At 36.8% G+C, this 19,299-nt stretch overlaps 1 long non-coding RNA gene and 1 pseudogene across 1 annotated transcript in view; one reads left to right on the forward strand and one right to left on the reverse strand.

Moving 5' to 3' along the window:
• Positions 1-19,299, reverse strand: part of LOC144371694 (uncharacterized) — a 638,576-nt gene that overhangs the window by 434,923 nt on the left and 184,354 nt on the right. The window lies entirely within an intron of this gene.
• LOC101973406 (E3 ubiquitin-protein ligase Hakai pseudogene) lies at positions 1,353-2,098 on the forward strand (annotated as a pseudogene).

Raw genomic sequence — 19,299 nt, forward strand, 5'->3', positions numbered from 1 at the left:
AGCCACTGAGCCAGTCCTTTTTACATTAAGAGTCTCAGGACTGGGGCTATAGCTCAGTGGTAGTGTACTTGCCTGGCATGTGTGAGGCACTGGGTTCGATTCTCAGCACCATCTATAAATAAATAAAATAAATGTCTACCAACAACTAAAAAAAAAAAGTATTTAAAAGGGGAAGAAAAAAGACAGTCTCCCATGGTTGATGAGACTAGCCTCAAACTGGTGATCCTCCTGATTTAACCTCCAGAATACCTTTTAGGTGTACCCCACCATGCCCAGCTTAAAAGCAATGTTTTCATTGAAACATATATTCTGAAACAAAGCTCTATTCATATAATGTTAAACCATAAGAATTCAAAGAAATCTCTTGGTTTAGATGGTAAGTAGAACATTCCCCTTTCTCCCTCACATTTACATACTTAACTCTTCTCATCCATTAGGGGTACTCCTGCAAGAAAAAAAAAATTAGAAACCAGATTTACAGCATCTCTAGAAAAAAGCTATCCAGTTTCTACTTGAAATTTTCAGATTATGGGTGGGTGTTCACCTCAAAAAAGGACAATCCAGGGCTGGAGTGGTGGCTCAGTGGTAGAGCACTTGCCCAGTATGTGTGAGGCCCTGGGTTCGATTCTCAGCACCCATATAAATAAATGAATAAAATAAAGGTCCATCAACATCCAAAAAGATATTTTAAAAAAAGACATTCTAATCTGTAACCACAACAACTTGGGAGGCTGAGGCAGAAGAACCCCAAGTTTAAGAACAGACCCATCAACTTAGCAAGGCCCTGTCTCAAACAAAAAATAAATTACAAGGACTGGGAATGTGGCTCAATGGTGAAGTTCAATGGTGAGTTCAATCTCAAGCATTTTTTTAAAGGAGAGGAAAAAGAAAACACCATTCCATCATTTCAAAAGTCTACTAGCAACTTGGAAAGGTTGTGTGGCCAAGTAGGGGAGAAGGGTGGAAGTGGATAGATATGATCAATGCCTGCTATATATATGTATGGAAATATTATGTAGAATCCCATTACTATGTATAATTAACATATATTAATAAAAATGATATTTTTTAAAGCTTATAAGGGCAAGCAGCCTACCTTACTGCCCAGATCTCATTCCTTTGGGTACAACCGCTTCTATGCTCCACCTCTCCCACTTAGGGTCAATTTCTTATTGCACAGTTAAAGCTTACTTTTTCTTGAAGCAAGAGGAGAGCGGCCTTAGCAAACTCAACACTCAAGATCCTTACCTACTAGCTCTCCCTGTGACTGGCTCCCTCATTGGTACAGGGATAGGTAAAAGGTCAAACGTCAAAGTTTGTGACCGTAGTCAACGCACTAAGAAGTAGGGCGCATGTGTGGTGCAACTCATTTCCGTACCCGCTCACTTCCGTTCCCATTGTGCAGTGCGAGTAGAATCATGGAGCACGCCACTGGATTTGACCGCAATGAGGAGCAACGGTATGACTGTGCAGGTGGTGAAACATTTATAAATCAGCAAAGATACAATGAGGAAGTTTTTTGGGACTTTAAGATAAACATATTAGGTAAAAAGGATGATACACCAGTTCATTTTTGTAACAAGTGTGAATTACCGATTAAAATCTACGGGCGGATGATTCCATGTAAGCATGCTTTTTGCTATGCTTGTGCCGTTTTACATGGAAATGAGGGAAATAGAGTGTGTCTGGACTGTGGTCATCCAGTGAGGCTAGTTGAGAAATGTGTGCAAGGTTCTGTCTTCGTGTGCAGCAGTGTTCAAGAGTGCAAGAGAACTTACTTGTCTCAGAGAGCTTTGCAGGCTCATATCAACTTCCGCCATATGGGAGCTAGTTCCTAATCGGAAAAAGTTCCTCCACACACGAATTGAAATCCCTAGTTATGTTATCATGCAGCCAAATAAACATCGTTGGAACCATATTTCACCAAACCAATACATTATGATACTACTACTTCCTTTGCAACATATGCCATATGGGCTATATCATTAACCATGTGAGAATATTTATGCTCCTTCAGCAAAACCTCTTCATGGCTTCACCTCCACCTCCTTCATTGAGTCAGAGAACTTTAATATTTCAACAAGGTATAACAATTTGATATTTGCTCCTAATCAAGACAACTCAAATTTAGGTGCTTGAGTACCACCACCTCCTTCCTTCCTCTACACTACTAGCTCACCGTAATCCTGAATATCTGGGTAAGCCAGCGGTATTGAACTCTCAACATATTGTACCTCCACAGAAATTCTGCATAGACTGCCTTCTCTTCCATCATTAGCCCACGTAATGTCCCATCTTCCCTAGAATGCTAATACTTTTCACTTGCTCCATAGCTTCCCAGGTGCCACCTTATACAAAATATCTTCTTCCAGGACCTGCTTCAGCTCAACATGGTGGTCCATCTGTGAGTACACGTTTCTCACCATTGTAATCCTAACTCTTTACCCCAGTTCACTGAAGACCAAGAACTGAACTCTCCATTTATACAACCAGGAAAAATAAATAGTGGTATATGGCCTGCACCCATTTAGACTTCTTCCTTCCTGATTGCAGAGTCTACCTTCAAAGAACTCAATTCTTGGATAACATTGTTAACATCAGACATGATATAGATCATATTGCCAATGATAAAATAGTATTCTGAACAGAAGATATGACAAGGTGGTAAAAGTAAGTACTCTAATTAAGCTTTAGACTATTTTGGGAAAAGTAAAGCATATCTTACAGATGTGGCTATGAAACACATAGTGTTGATTTTTGTTTATTTTGTTCAGGAGGATGGTACAGGGATCAAACCTATGGCCCTGCATTACTAATACTAGGCAAGCACCCCTACCACTGAGCTATTATTACCAGCCCTTTAAATTGGTATTAAATGTTAAAGTAAGGAATGATCTCAAGTAATTTACTGTAGAACAGATTAAGTGGCTTGGTTAAGCCAACCTATTTTAGTAGTTTTGTTCCTCGTGTGGTAAATTGATCCAAAAGTGACCATTTGCAATATTATTTCCAGAAAAAAAATGCATATTCTGCTTTCAAAAGTATTGTTTTTGTTAAATCTCACGTTTACTTTTCCTCATAATATATTTTATTTAACTGAGTAAAAGATTTTAATACGGTGTTAAAAAAAAAAACAAAGTATTTGTACTCCAAACTGTATCAACATAACTGATAATTTCCTTAGTTCTAGCCCTAAATTGTTCCTTTCTTTTACTCTAGTTGAGGCTTTTTTTTTTGATGGTGCTAGAGATTGAACCCATTGCCTCCATTGCCTTGTGCATGTGAGGCAAACACTCTACCAACTGAGCCATATATCCCCAGCCCCTAGTTGAAGCTTTTTGACCCAAACCATCGAAAGGCTGGGCCCTGTTGTGAATTCTAGAATCTATACAAGCAGAACTGTTTAAGCAACCCTAGATCTAGTATTAGATCTCTCTTACTACTACTCCAGCTCTGACCTTGTACCCAGGGTGTAGTGACAGGGCTTTGCTAGCATCCTGGCAGTCAGTTTATATCTCATACTTAAGGTCCATTTAATGAGGCCTTTTGTTCTTTCTATGCACAAATCCCAATCTAGATCATTTATTAGGTCATAGTAACCTTGACTTGTTCTTACCAGTGTAAGGATAAATAAAGCCTCATTTTTTCTTTTCTTTTCTTTCTTTTTTTTTTTTTTTTTGGTACCCAGGGGCACTTTAACATTGAGTTACATCCATAGTCCTCATTTATTTTCTTTGGAGACATAGTCTTGCTAAATTGCTTAGGGCCTCTCTATGTTGCTGAGGCTGGCCTTGAACTTCCAATCCTTCTACTTCAGTCTCAAATGTAACTGGGATTACAAGCGTGTGAATCGAAAATATTTTTAAATTTTCCTAGTGTAAAAAAGTAAAAGACTGAGGCAGGAGGATCATGAGTTCAAAGCCAGCCTCAACAACTTAGCGAGGTACTTAGCAACTCATCTAGGAACTCAGCAACTCAGCAAGACCCTGTCTCTAAATAAAATATTTTTTTAAAGGTCTTGGGATGTGACTCAGTGGTTAAGCACCCCTGGGTTCAATCCTCAGCACCAAAAAAAAAAAAAAGAAGTAAAGAGGACTTTAATCCATTTCCTTTTAACATTTCATTTTAAACACCTGATTATAAATGCTATCTCTGCCTCCTTGAAAAGTATATTAATTTTTTTTCAAAGCTAAATAAGCCTCTTGCAGCCAGTTTTGCATCCTAGCAGTGTCATTTTTAAAGGCTAAGGAGCCATCTCTTTGAAAAGTGACCACCAAGAAGAGTGCACCCTGTCTCCTTATCTGTGAGAATCAGGCTCCAAAATATAATTTCCTGCTCGTCAAAAAGATATGACAAAAACTGTTTTCCTTTGGATATGACCATATAAATAATGGATTAATATATAGAAAAAATCATGAAAGTGTGAGGGGTTTTTTTATGTTTGGCCTTGATCTTGGACTCCCCAGGCCCCTAGAACTGTGTGCAATTATAAATTTCCCAGTCTATGGAATTTTCCATGTTTATGAAGCAATCAACCCAAAGAGACTTAAGACACCAACTATCCAAACTCAATTTAGGGAAAAAGTGATAGGATAAGAAAGAAAGACGGGCTGGGGTGTGGCTCAGTGGTAGAACGCTCGCCTAGCGCATGCGAGGCCCTGGGTTTGATCCTCAGCACCACATAAAAATAAATAAATAAAGGTATTGTGTCCAACTGAAACATAAATATTTAAAAAAAAAAAAAAAGAAAGAAAGACTATTTCTCAAGTCTTAGTAGCAGTTACCAGTTTGGAAGCAGTCTACAGAAAGCCAGATAAGAAATGAAATAATTTGCCAGGCACAGTGGGGCACACCTGTAATCCTAGCATCCCTAGAATCCCAAGTTCAAGGTCAGCCTGAGCAATTTAGCAAGACCCTGTTTCAAATAAAATAAAAAAGATGAGCTTGGAATGTAGCTCAGTGGTAAAGTGCCCTGGGTTAAATCCCCAGTTCAAAAAGAATAAAGATAGAAAGGATAATTTAAAACTGCTCAGTTGAATCTGTTTACTAAAGGGCATAATACTACTCTAGCCAAAGGAACAAAGGAAGAAGGGAAAACTCATATGTTGTTATTGCAAAAAGCCAAGGCACTGCAATAACAATTGTGGTTGAAATGCTAAAGGATACAAAAACTTAAAGAACAAGGGAATCAAGAAAGCCCAGAATCTATCTGGAGTAAACCTCAGGGGCAGAATACGTTCTTAGCATGTGTGAAGCCCTGGGTTTGATACCCACCACTACCACCCCACCAAAAAAAAAAAAAAAAAAAAAAAGCCCAGAAGTACAAAACTCTCAGCTGGGGAATAATTGGAAAATAGTTCAAATTTGACAAATTGGAAAAATCTTGAAGGTGGGAACTAGGGAAACATATTTCAATAACTTTTACCCAGGCCAATCCACCTTTCCCTTTTCTGGACAATATGGATACTGCTTATTTTGCGATTGGAAACTTCTTACTTTGTGCATTTGGTAAATATGTTGATATGATTGTTGGTACTTCACATCAGTCTTCTGTTTGTTCCATTTCCACCATATTTCCCATACAGATTGGTCCACTGAGTGAGGAGAAGGCTTTTTTTACTTTTTTCATGATCCTCCTGTAAACCAACTGGGAAGAATCCTGCTAAACAAATTAAAGGCTGACATATACTATATTCCAAAATCAAGTGCTTGCTATGCTTGCTGGGAAAAGGGCATTTGATTTGTTCCCTTTGTGCCAGAGCAAAAACAAATTGATGCATTATGTTGGGCTCTAGGGAATAATGATACTGGTTTAAGATAGGAAATCACTAAAAATAGCTTTTCCAAAGGATAAGCCATATTAGTGTGTAAAACAATAATCTTTGGCTAAAGCTCAATTAGAAACAATAAAACATTATAAAAAGTTTAAGGGGTAGGGAAAGGAGGAATAATTTTAAGAGTGTACTCACCCTTTAATACTCCCATAATTCTAGTAAGGAGGGAAGATAAATTTGATAAACTACGGCCGACCACTATCAAGATTTGTATAGTATATTAAAGTGGTAAGTAGATTTTGTGTTCTCTTAATGCATGTAGTTCCTAACCCTATAATTTTCTGACTTAAATGCAACACTGTCCTCTGCAAAATTTGTCTCCATAGTTGATCTGTTTTTCTTTTCTTTCTTTTTCTGTAGTGGATAAGTTTAAATTCTCATTTGTCTTTAGTTACGTAGGAATTATAATTGTTATAAAATCCAAGGATTCCCAAAAGGTGTGGAGAATCTCCTAAGATTTTCTCAAGTCATTTACAGAAAAACTCAGAAATTTGTTCCACTGTGAGTATCTCTATTCATTACATAGTTAACTTGTTGGTAGTCTTAGAAACTACAGGACAAGCTAAAACTGATATTTTGGCTTCACAGGAACATAAAACCTTACTAGACAAATTTCAACCTTAGCAAAGTGAAGGAAAATATTTCAGGCATCCATTATCAGCTAAAGGCTGAAAGTGTTATATTCTAGAAAGCAGTCAATTATGCAGATGAAAGCCTACTAAACAGACTAATTAGATACCTCTGGTGATTCATTTGTATGATAATCTTCCAAATTCCCTAGTTTAAACCTCGAATCTCAAGAAGTATTTGAACAATGGAAATTAGCTATTATCTCTCCTCCAGTTTGGGGGATTCCAAATTCTAGAAAATCTTTCCATTTGTGTTTTCTGGAAAATAAAGATACTTCCAGTGGAACATTAACTCTGAAATTGGGATTAGACTATAGACCAATCTGGATGTCATGATACTGGGAATGCTTGGATGTCTGAGTCCCAGTAGTAACCACCCTATTTATTGAAAAGACTTAAGCTATTACATTTTGTCACTTGATTTGGATATCCCTCATACAATAGTTATAATGGCATAAAACCCAGCATTTGCTAGTGTACCATCAGAGTTGCTATGAACTAGTATTTTATCCAATCCTAATATTGTGCTTAGGAGATGGAATTTTCTAAACCCTGCTGTTCCTTTGCGAAGGTGTGTGTGTGTTGTGTGTGTGTGTGTGTGTATGTGAGAGAGAGAGAGAGAGAGAGAGAGAGAGAGAGATCTTTCCATGTAGAAATATACCAATCTATCTGCAGATATATCTACCTATAGATGAATATATATATACAAATGATGTTTGATGTCTTTCATACAATAGGGCAAATTTGGGAAAATAGAGATTCTTGATTCAGTAGGAACTACAATACTTCATGGAAAATTTAAAAGTGATTTGTTATGAGACTTTACAACTGCAAACTTAGATATCAATGATCTATTGTAGAATTCAAACAGGACAGAATGACAAAATTTCTAAAGGCTATGGTTTTGTTGACAACTGCAAAACCTTCTTTTAAAACTGACAGACTAAACTTAGAAGCCTCACTGCTAATACAAGAAAACTTTGTTCAATTCCAAAAATAGCCTTCATAAAGAGAAATGAACAAATGGACTGAAAAAGTGTTTAACAAATTTCAGTTGAATTAAAGAAAATATCTATAAAGAATTCTTACGCCAGGTCTTTACTTGCTTATTATTTTTGGTATTAACAAAATCATCTAAGTAACAGGAAAAGGCACTAGATTATTACCATGTCCATCAAAATGATGAAATTATTCAAAACATGCTGTATTAAGGAGTCTTTTTTGTCATTAGAATTCTTTGCAGGGACACTTGTGTTTTAGTCATCTTTTTTGCTGCTGTGACCAAAGGACCTGACAAGAACAACTTTAGAGAAGAAAAAGTTTATTTGGGGGCTCACAGATTCAGAGGTCTGAGTCCATAGAAAGCTGGCTCCAATTCCTCTGGGATTAAGGTGAACCTGAACATCAGGATGGAAGAATGTGGTGGAGGGAAGAGGCTCACATGATCAGGAAGCAGAGACCGACTGCTCAGCAGATACAAAATATATACCCCAAAGGCATACCCCAATGATACTCCTCCTCCAGCCACACCCTACCTGCCTTCAGTTACCACTCAGTTAATCCTCATTGAGGGGGGGGGATTAGTTCACTGATTTGGTTAAGGTTTCACCTCTAAGCCTTCTTGAATTGTCTCACACATAATCATTTGGGTGACACCTCACATCCAAATAGTAACAACTCCCAAAGAAAGCACAGAAAATGTTTGCCAACCAACTTTACCAGGAAGCTGATGACAATGAGATTTCATAGACTTAACACTTATGGAAGGTAGGAGATTTTGTCTAATTGTGGAACATACGATGTTTGAATAGGCTTAAATCTTTTCTTCAAAAACTTACAAGTGAGGCAGTGGTAAAGACTCTTAATGCACAAAATCCCCACTCTGGGGATACCAGAGTTAATCAAATTACACTAGGGAAATAGATTTATGTCTACTGATATTCATGAATTATGCAAATGTTTGAAGATTAAACTATCAAGCTTTAGCTGGGTGTGGTAGCATGTACCAGTAGTTCCACCTATTTGGGAGGCTGAAACAGGAGGATTACTTGAGCCCAGAAATTTAAGACCAACCTGGGCAACATAGTGAGACCTCCATCTCAAAATGTATAAAAAATTAAAACTATCATACTCCCCAAGTAGAATGGGTGTCTCAGATTCTAATAAAAGTCTTTGGCTAATATTTAGCAACCAGGATAATTACCACTAACCTTTTTCAAACTAGCCTTGTTAAAAATTAAGAGTGACTCTTCAAAGCAATGATGTTATCTTTCTTTGAAATTGTGTTTACCAGGTCCATGAGTCTGAAAGCACTTACTCTTCTTGATTTAACTGAATCCTCATAATCATGTTCAATACTTAAAAGGGCTTCTCTCTTTCCTAGAAACCCTTAGACATGAAATTTAAATGACCTGGAGGGGCCTACTGGAAGAAATTGGTCATCCCTATCAAACTGGGCAATTAAGCCAGGAGCTGAGGAATGCACCTGTAGTCCCAGCTACTTGGAAGGCTGAGGCAGATGGATCACTTGAGCCCACGAGTTCAGGGCCAGCCTGGGAAACATAGCAAGACCCTGTCTCATAAACAACAACTGGGCAATTTTGTTTACATGAGAGTGCTTTAGAGGAAAGATGGGCTGTCAGCACACCGGATGGGACTCTTGAGTACTGCTGATCATTCATATGGCTATCAGTAAAAGAAAACCGAGGTGGATTCATGCTTCTCAGGCCAGAACCTTAGGACTACACTGTGGTTTCCACAAATAATGTGAAAATTAGTTTTCTAAAGTGAATTATTGGTATTGACCTCAACTGAAAAGAGGTATATTCTAAGGAGCACTATTTTTATCGCTGTCTTGCTGTCATATTCACAGTGTTGATTTCAGCTACTTTCAGAATTACATTTTACTAGCCAGGCTGTGATTCATCACTAGAATCCCAGCAACTCCAGAGTCTGAAGCAGTAGAATCATAAGTTCAAGGTCAGATTCAGGAACTTAAAAAATAAAAAGGGCTTGGTATCTGGTTTCAGCATGTTTTTAAATTAACCCATGTAGCTACATGTGTCAGTAGTCTTTAATTATATGGTGTAGCATTTGATTATGTTAATATGCCACATCTTCTTGTGTTTTTTTTTTAAATGTAGTTGTCATTGGACCTTAATCTATTTGTATGCGGTGCAGAGAATCAAACCCAGTGCCTCATACATTCTAGGCAAGTGTTCTACCATTTAGCCACAACCTCAGCCTTTTGTTGTTGTTGTTGTTGTTGTTGTTGTTAATTTTAATAGTGATGGATATCTTGACTGATTTTCAGTTTAGAACTATAATAAATAAAAACTGCTATGAACATTCATATGAAAGTTATTTTGTGATAGAATATATCTTTTTATTTGGAATGTATAAGGAAATAGACTTCCAACTGCTGGTAATACAGTATGGGTATGTTGACTTTTATTTAAAAACAGAAAGTTTCAAAAGTAGCTGTAGGGCTGGGGTTGTAGCTCAGCAGTAGAGCACTCACCTAGGGCATGTGAGGCCCTGGGTTCAATCCTCAGCACCATGTAAAATTACATAAATAAAAACAAAAGGTTTACAAGTATAATTTTAAAAAGTAGCTGTATAAGCCACAGGGTGGCAGATGCTTATAATCCCTGTGACTCAGGAGTCTGAGGCAGGAGAATTGGAAGTAACATAGTGAGATTGTCTCATAATAAAAAAAGTAACAACAAAGTGGCTGTACCATTTTACACACCTATCACCAGTGTAACACATGTGGATCTACTTTCTAATACCTGAGATTTTCAGTCTTTCAAGTTTTAGCCATTCTATTGAATATAGAGCAGTATTTCATTGTGGGTTTTTTGTTTGTTTTTTTTTTCTTTTGGTTTTGGCTTTTATTTTCTTTTGCTTTGGTTTTTATGGTACTGGGAATTGAACCCAGGGGCACTTCACCACTAAGGTATATCCCCAACCCCTTTTTAAAAAAAAAATTTGAAATGGGGGTCTCCTTAAGTTGCCAAGGCTGGCCTCTAATTTGTGACCCTCTTGCCTCAGTTTCCAGAGTCTCTGGGATTATAGGCCTGTGCCCCTCAGCCCATTGTGTTTTTTGATTTGTATCTTCCTATTAACCAAAGATGTTAACCATCTATTAATATGCTTATTGCCTAGTCATATCTTCTTATGTGAAGTGTCCATTTGAATATTTTCCCATTATTCTGTATTGCTTATCTTCTTATTGATATGTAAGATTTCACAATATATTATGGATAAAATTCCTTTATCAGGTGTGCAGATTTCAAATATTTTTCTTTGTCTATGACTTGCCTTCTAATTTTCAAAAGAATAAATAAAATTTTTTGTTTAGTTAAAGGTTACAAATTATTTTTACTCGTGGATTCTTTTAGAAATTTTAAAGTAAGTTTTGTATATAATGTGAGGTAATGGCCGATGTTCATTTTTTTCATGTAGTTATGCGATTGTTCCACCATTTGCTATAAAGGCTATTCTTTCTCTAGTCAATTACTGAGGGAGTTTTATAAAAATAACAGTTGAACATAAACACAGAGGTCTGTTTTTAGACTGCCTATTTTCCCTATTTCTCCAAATCAAAGTATACATACAGAAAAGGAATATTATCAATGGTCTGGTGGGAAATGTTTGTCAACAGGCTCTCTCAGATCATAGATATAAACACACAGCCTTGATTTGTAGCATTTACCGAGTGCCAGGATAAAGTTCTTCTCCAACCATGATCAATTTCAAGGTACCTTATGCTGCAAACTCCAGCTGCCATGGGTTTACCAAACTCTAATCTTTAGACTGCTCATATTTTCATGGGCACCCTTCTCCCTGTGCTGAGATCCATAAAGTACCTGGAGACCGAAAGCTGAGGTGACTATAGGGATAACCTTGTTTATTTCCCTTCTCTCAGGTCACAGTCATGCACTGCCTTAGTCCAAAGTCTGAAAAACAGTACTTTTATAGTATGTCCAGTTTTTGAGTCCTTTATGTCAGGAGTCTATATCAACTATTCCATCATAATAAGAAGTGCCTCCTGGGCTGGAAATTGGGAATGTATGACTCATGCTTGGTTCCAATCCCCAGCATACAAAATAAAAAAAGGAAGAAAAAAATCTGGGGATGAAGCAAGGTCTATAGTACTTGCCTATCATGTGAGAAGTCCTGGGTTCAATCCCCCCAGCACAGCAAAATTTTAAAAAAGAAGCCTTAAATTCCTCATCTAAAATCTGAACAAACAATCACAAATCACCATATGTTTGAGGGCAACCACTAATTTGAAACACAGATTCAAGAAAAGAAACTTATAGGAACTAGACATTGCAAAAAACAGTTAAACTGTTAATATCTTTATTGAGTTAAGAGAAGCTATTCTATTGATGAAATAAGAAAACTCTGCTGTAATAGGAAAATTCAGAGAATAAGAGATCTCAGAAATTTAATATATTAGATTAAATATGTGTGTATACATATATTTTTTACATACATTAGAAGGAAGTTGAAATTTTTTCCCAAGACTTTACAAGAAAAGGATGAAGAGATTGACAGTAAGAGAAAATAAAATACAGAGTCTGTCCAGGGAATTCAATGTCCAACTAATAATGCTTTCAGGGAAGGGAAGAAATAAAGGAAAGGAAATTCAAGAAATAATTTAAGAAAAATCCTTCTATTAAGAGTCATGTCTTCAGATTTAAAAAGCTTAGCACAGTGATTAATACAACATAAAGCCCATCATCATGAATTTTCAGAACACCCAGAAGGTTAAGAAAATTTTAAACCTTTCAGTGAAAAAGAACAAGAAAGGGCTGGGGTTGTGGCTCAAGTGGTAGCACGCTTACCTGGCATGTGCGAGGCACTGGGTTCGATCCTCAGCACCACATAAAAATAAAATAAAGATATTCTGTGCACCTAAAAAAACTAAAAAATAAATATTAAAAAACAAGAAAAAGAACTAGAGACATACAATTGATTATGAAAGAAAATATGAAGATAGGCTAAAGGTATTTCCACACATTCAGGGTCTCAAAAAGTAAAGAATCAGCTCCACGAGAAACAAAGGAGTAAAAATATGACACCATAGCATCCTAAAAACAGAAGCAGTATAAAGAAAAAAGTTCCCTGATGAAGGTGAAAGGAAACTCCAAAATGACAGGTGTTCCACAAACTTAAAGAGCAAACAGTCGAGATTGAACAGGAATGTTGTGGAGCTTTAGGCACATGTCTTCAAGTAAACATACAGAACTCATAAATTACCTCCTGCAACTTCCTGTATTAAGAAGAGCTTATAACTCTACTAGATTTATAATAGATACATAGATATATGTCAATTATTAATATAAGCCTATAATTAATTTCAAAGTAAAACAATCTTTAAGGAATATAACTACATATACTACACAGTTCACCCTATTTACGTAGCCATAATATAAATACTAAATATTGATTTAGCCATATATTGGGGGAATAGGAAGGAAAAGATGTCTATGTATGAGGAGAGATTTTGATAAATAAATCTTCATGTTAAATAAGATGAAATAAATATATAATGCCTAAAAGTTGAAAATAAGAAAAAGCAGTACAACATGTTATTTAGAAATATAAAGCTAATAACAATAACAGAGGATCAGAAATGATAGGGATAGATAGAATGACTGCTGTTTAACATATGTGCATTGTACTATGAGTTGACTTTGTAATCTGAGTATGTATTGCTTTGACAAGAAGTTAAATTTTAAAATATCTTTCTGGCACTATTTCAAGTTTTCCCTTGGATGCAAAAGCTCAAAACTATAAAAAATTAGAGCATGATTAGAAGAACAGATAAAATTGAATTTATCTAGGTTTAACCCTTTTTATTATCTATATTCAACATTCATGCTCATTCAAATCCTTTCAAGGCTAGATTTTCAAACCCACCAAGTTCTAGAGTCAGACATGAATTCTAATTTGGTATCATAAGAAATTCAAAAAATTTTTTGAACACCCATGGCTACCCTTGGAATCATTTGGTATGCTTCCCTCTCCAATGACCCTTCTCTTTGTAGAATGTACACTGGTTGGCTTCTTCTTCTCTAAGGTTTTCACAATACCCCTGACCAAGAGATCTACTAACCTTAAAGGTGTCCCATGATTTTCTGCATCTTGGCTGACCTTAGAGGATATGGACCAAAATATTGGCTACCTTTTCTTAGCACTTTTATTTTCCCTGCCTTTGGTCTCCAAGTCACAGTTATGGAACATCCATAAGGCCAGCCTCATCAGTCTTTAGATGGGAATAATAGACTTTAATTTTAATTTCTATAATTTTAGACCTATCTCTTTCATTTAACTTGGATCACCATTACTATTGGGAATGTCATGGTTTATTATCTCAAATTAACTCAGGTTATTCTGTTAGAAATAGAACTTTTGCAAAACTTTAACATATAACAGTTATAAAGTTTTACAAGGAAAATATAAAATAAAGTTAAGACAAAAAAAGTTGTATAATATTTCTGAATCAAGCAACCATTTTTATACTAACAAGAATATACCTTTAATATGCTTAGTTTCTACAAAAAATCAATAATTTGTTAACTCAATCACATACAAAATCTTTTACAAATTTTATTTCTTTTTAAAGCTCTTAACAACCTTTAAATATCTGTTATAATTTAGCCAAACCCCTAATTTTGCATTTTTATCTCATTCTATTTTGAGATCGTGGCATTTTTTTTTTACAGCCAAAAAAAATATCCTTTTGAACAGAATATTAAATACACATAATTTTACCCAACTTTGGAACAACCTATCATACAATAGGACAAGAAACAGGGTTTTATCTCAGGTAAGGCTGGCCTTTAAACAATTCTTAAAGTGTTTTACATTTGAAACTATCTTTGCCCTCTAAGTATTATTCTATTTAGGAGTTTAAAAAAAGATTCCTCATTTATTGTTTCCTACACCTATTTGAATATCAACTAACAAAATAATATCACATCTGAAACAGAAAGGCCAACAGAGCTCTAAATTTCCTTTTTTTCTCTCTCTCCTGGTGGAAAAAGTGGCAAAATGTTTCCATGTACCAGGCACCATGACACATGTGCATAATCCCACTCATTTACTTAGAGGTTAAAACAGGAGGATCTCAAATTCAAAGCCAGTCTGGGCAACTTAGCAAAGCCCTAAGCAACTTAGAAAGACACTATCTCGGAATGAAAATTAAAAAAAAAAAAAAAAAACATTTAAAAAGGGCTGGGATGTAGCTCAGTAGTAAAATATTCCTGGGTTCAATTTCTAGTACACCACGCATGCGCGCACATGCACACAAACACACACTTTTCATTTTCCACATTGGTAGCCTTATATTTTCAAGCATAAATTTGAATTCCCATGCCAGTATAAAAAATAATAATTCTCCATATACAACTTTTTGATATCAGGTTACTTTCATCGAATTACAAAGAAAAATTAATTGACATTAATAAATCCTGGTCTAAATTTACTTTTTTAATATAAGCATAAAAAAGGCTATCACTACTAACAATTTTAGTTTGGAGGACAACAGCTTTGTAAAGTACTCTCCTAAGTTATACATTTGAGGAGGATTGCATGCTTGGAGAAAGCGAATACATTTAATATACAAAGAAATCAGTATTAATTAGCATGACAGTTACACAGATGTCCTTATGTTAAGTTAATGTTAACATTTGAAGCATAATTCAGAATCCATGGAACCACACAATAACTATAATCACAAATCTCCATAGTTAACTGCACTCACAAAAATGTAAGGATTGATTTAGAACTCTTAGAATTTTAGGAAACAGCGCTGATGATCACAAATAGACTTCTTCCCTAATATACAAGTGTGTCTCATATATACAGTTAGAAAATTTTCATTCAAAGTAAATAGCTATAGGCCAAATAATAATGATAGAAATGTGAAAAGTTTCATTTGCCATTTTATGTTAATGGTCCAGCTAGTGTATATTGAATAGAAGAGAATTTATTCTCTTTGGTTACCTTTCCTGTATTGAACTTTCACGGCTTTTAGACACAGTTCAAACATAGTTAGCCCCCAGATGTAGACATATCAATCATCACATATTTAGGGTGTCATATACACAATAATCTAAAATAAAAGTTGTTTACTTAAACACAGCTATGAAGAAATCACTCAAAAGACTTTAATCTGGGTGCATCAGGAGAGCATGCCTATAATTCCAGTGACTCAGGCACCTGAGTGTAAGTTCAAAGCCAGCCTCAGCAATTTAGGGAGGCCATAAGCAACTTAGTGAAACCCTGTCACAAAATAAAAAATACAAAGGGCTGATATATGACTCATGGTAAAGCACCCTGGGTTAAATCCCCAGTACCAAAAAAAAAAGAGTTTAAAACAGGTACTTAAATGAATCATAATTCATTCATTATACACAGAGATTGAACTAGGGGGCACTCAACCACTGGGCCACATCCCCAGTCCTATTTTGTATTTTATTTAGAGACAGGGTCTCTCTGAGTTGCTTAGTGCCTCACCATTGCTGAGGCTGGCTTTGAACTCCCAATCCTCCTGTCTCAACCTCCTGAGCCACTAGGATTATAGGTGTGTACTCCCTGATTCTTTTAAATCTTACATTCCTAAGGAATGAAAATCTAGTAGACATAAGAAATTATCTTGATAAGTATGAACAGATAAATGTTTTAAGAAAACATTATTTTAAACAGAGAATTTAGACTCTGATTTTATATCAGGTACATTAAAATTTGACCTTGGAAAAACCTTTAAATAACCTTGCCTGACAGAATTATAGCCAACTAAATCATATATACAAATTTCCTAAGATTTATCTTCCATAAACCTTCTGCAGCTTAAGATACTCTACAACTTGTTCACATCTTCTCTCTCATTTTTGGTTCCCCATCTCCAACTTTGGGACAAGTCAGTCTTGTAAATACAGACTAACTGCCAGTCTAACAGATAAAATAATACATAAACCAATTACATTATTCAGACTGCACCTTGAGTTACATAGGCCGTGCAATACAACAATGAGAAATCTTTCTTAGTCAATAGTTTATAGCACTAGAAGAAAAAACACTAGAAGACCAACAGTCTCCCTAGAGGCACTGATACAAAACTAGTGCTTTCCATTCTTATGAAAATCACACCAGATCTCCTCAAACCAACCTGGTTTTTCTGTGTACCTTTAAGTCCCTTCCCTGCTAATTGGCAAAAGAAAATTACAAATGTATACTTCCCTGCCAGACAAATGGCAAAAGTACAAATTGGTTCAAAAGAGCCCAAATTGGATTAAAACAGCCCCAAAGGACAAGGAAAAGAAAAGGCAAGGCCCAACTAACACTACAGGGGAGAACCTACCAGGTATCAGATTTAAGAGCCCCAAAAATCCAAAAGTTCACTTCTGTTTCCCAAATCATAGCAAAAAGCAGCCAATGCCATCCCAAAGTGAAAAGAAAGGGAGTAACCAAAATTAATGTAATTTTATCAGCTTTTCTGTTGTCCTAGTTCCAGGGTCAGATAGCTGCAACTGAGTAATGCCAAAATAGTACACTTTCTCCTGCCACAGCTCCCCAAAGCTGTTACCAGAATTGTAGGTGAAAGACCTGATCCAATGACTCAGGTCTACCACTTGCCCCAAAAAACAAACAGAAAAGGTAATGGTGAAAGGCATTAATGATTTGGGTAGGGTGGCACAAACCTGAAATCTCAGCAAACTGGGAGGCAGAGGAAGGAGGATCCCCAAGTTCAAGGTCAGCCTCAGCAACTTAGGGAGGCCCCATCTCAAAATAAAAAATAAAAAGGGACGTAGATAGTAGTGGTGAAGCACCTCTGGATTAAATACCAGCATCAAAAAAGGAAAGAAACAAAAACCTGAAAGGAACTTTTATGCTGCACTGAGAATACTTGGGGATCTGTATAATCAGCCAATGGGAAAGGACTGACAGTGACCTAGGAAATCGTGGTACTTTTCACAGCTATCAAACCAGGTGATCTTGTAGGCAGGGTATTGTCTCAGATTTAAAAAAAAAAAAAAAAAAAAAAAAAAAAACTTGCTATAGCCTGAGTGTAGCTGCAACTCATCACAAGTTGTTTATTGGAACAGATCTTGTTCCTGGAATCCAGAGTGGCTCTGAAGAAAAGAGGGATACAAATGGAGACAGAAATACCAAGGTTTTTTTTTGGGAGGGGGTGTTATTGGGGATTGAACCCAGGGGTGCTTTACCACCAACCTACATCCCTATCTCTTTTTGTTTTGAGGCAGTCCTAAATTGTTTAGAGACTCCCTAAATTGCTAAAGCTGGCCTGGAAATTACATACCTTCTGCCTCAACCTGCCAAGTCACTGGGATTAAAGGGGTGTACCAACTAACCTGGCCCAAGTCTTTAATCTTGCTTTTAGCCACCCATCAGACATTTGCAGGCAAAAGTGAAGAGCAAGTTCCTGTTATAAAATGAAATATTTGGATATATATCTTTAAAACTCTGATATAATTGATGTTTTGATTAGCTAACTCTAGTCCCAATTAAATCAGAAAAGAGGGAATTTACTATTTTGTTTAAGCCTTAATTTGCCTTTGCAATTGCTTCTCCCCATCTCATAATTACTATACATAGATAGTTAATTTCTGGCCTAAATTTTCACGTGATCTTCATTTCTATATTTTAGAGCAACTTCCTCCTAGACTCTACAACTGGATCTGTGCCTGCCTCAATGCAGTTAGGTCAGTCTTGAAAGGAAAGCAAGGAACTGGGAGACAGGTGAGCAAATGAAAGATAGAGACCAGGCACAGATACACAGGAGAGTTTATTTGTCAGAGCTGACAAATAAAGGCAATCTCTCCATAGATAGAGCAACACAGGCTTGGGGTTCAAGACTTTTATGGGGGAGGGTCAGGGATTAGAGTTGGGTGGGTCCTAAAGTGGGCAGTTAAGGGTGGCAGTTGGTATGGGGGAGTGGTGTTACAACCTTGGACAGGAAAGAATGTGGGGAATACAGGGTGGTGAAGGGTTGGCTTGGTGTGAGGGAGTGGTGAGACTTTCTCAGAGTAGTAGGCCCCCAGAACTCCTTGAGGACTGAATTTGTAGCCCTGGTGTCTAGGAGGAAGGAGACAGGCCTCACCTGAAATAGGCAGAGTTACCCTGGGTTCCCGAGGAGTGATGGTACTATTCAGGTGATGGGGACCTGGGCCTCATCAGTCCTCTGCAGCCAGTCCTAAGAGCTGGAAAGGGCAACCAGAAGGGCCGGATGGCCAGGGGCCGATATGGGCTCCAGGACAGTCAACAGCCCAGTATCTCACCTGATGGCATTTAGGACAAGGGCCTGGAGGCTTGGGACATATACAAGCCCAGTGACTCATCTGACCACATTTAAAATGGGGTCTGGGCAGTACCAAGGGACCTTTTCATGGGCCAATGGAACCAAGGACAGATGCCAAGGTCTGGATGGATGGCTTGAGCTGGCTTGAGCAAGCATCTGATATTTTTGCTTCCAGGCTTTCTCGTCTCTCCTGTTACACACCTTATAGCCCACTCCTAGAACCTTAGCTTGGGAAGTTAAGGGCCCTGTCTAGAGGCACCTTAGTTTGGCCTTAATATTGCGGAAATTCTGGGAGAAAAAGTAGGTCATTTGTAGTTGTCTCCCATCTGGAATCTTAAGGTCCAGATGAGTATATTGTAATAAAGCCTTGGTCAGGTGGTCTAAAAATGCTGAAGGTTTTCATTTTTATCTTGGATGACTTCCTGAAACTTTTCATAATCAATAGCCTTATGGGCTGCCTTTCTAAGTCCTGCTGTGAGGCAAGTAATGAATTAGTTTC

This window comes from Ictidomys tridecemlineatus, chromosome X (assembly GCF_052094955.1).
Source record: "Ictidomys tridecemlineatus isolate mIctTri1 chromosome X, mIctTri1.hap1, whole genome shotgun sequence".
Classification (NCBI taxonomy): domain Eukaryota; kingdom Metazoa; phylum Chordata; class Mammalia; order Rodentia; family Sciuridae; genus Ictidomys; species Ictidomys tridecemlineatus.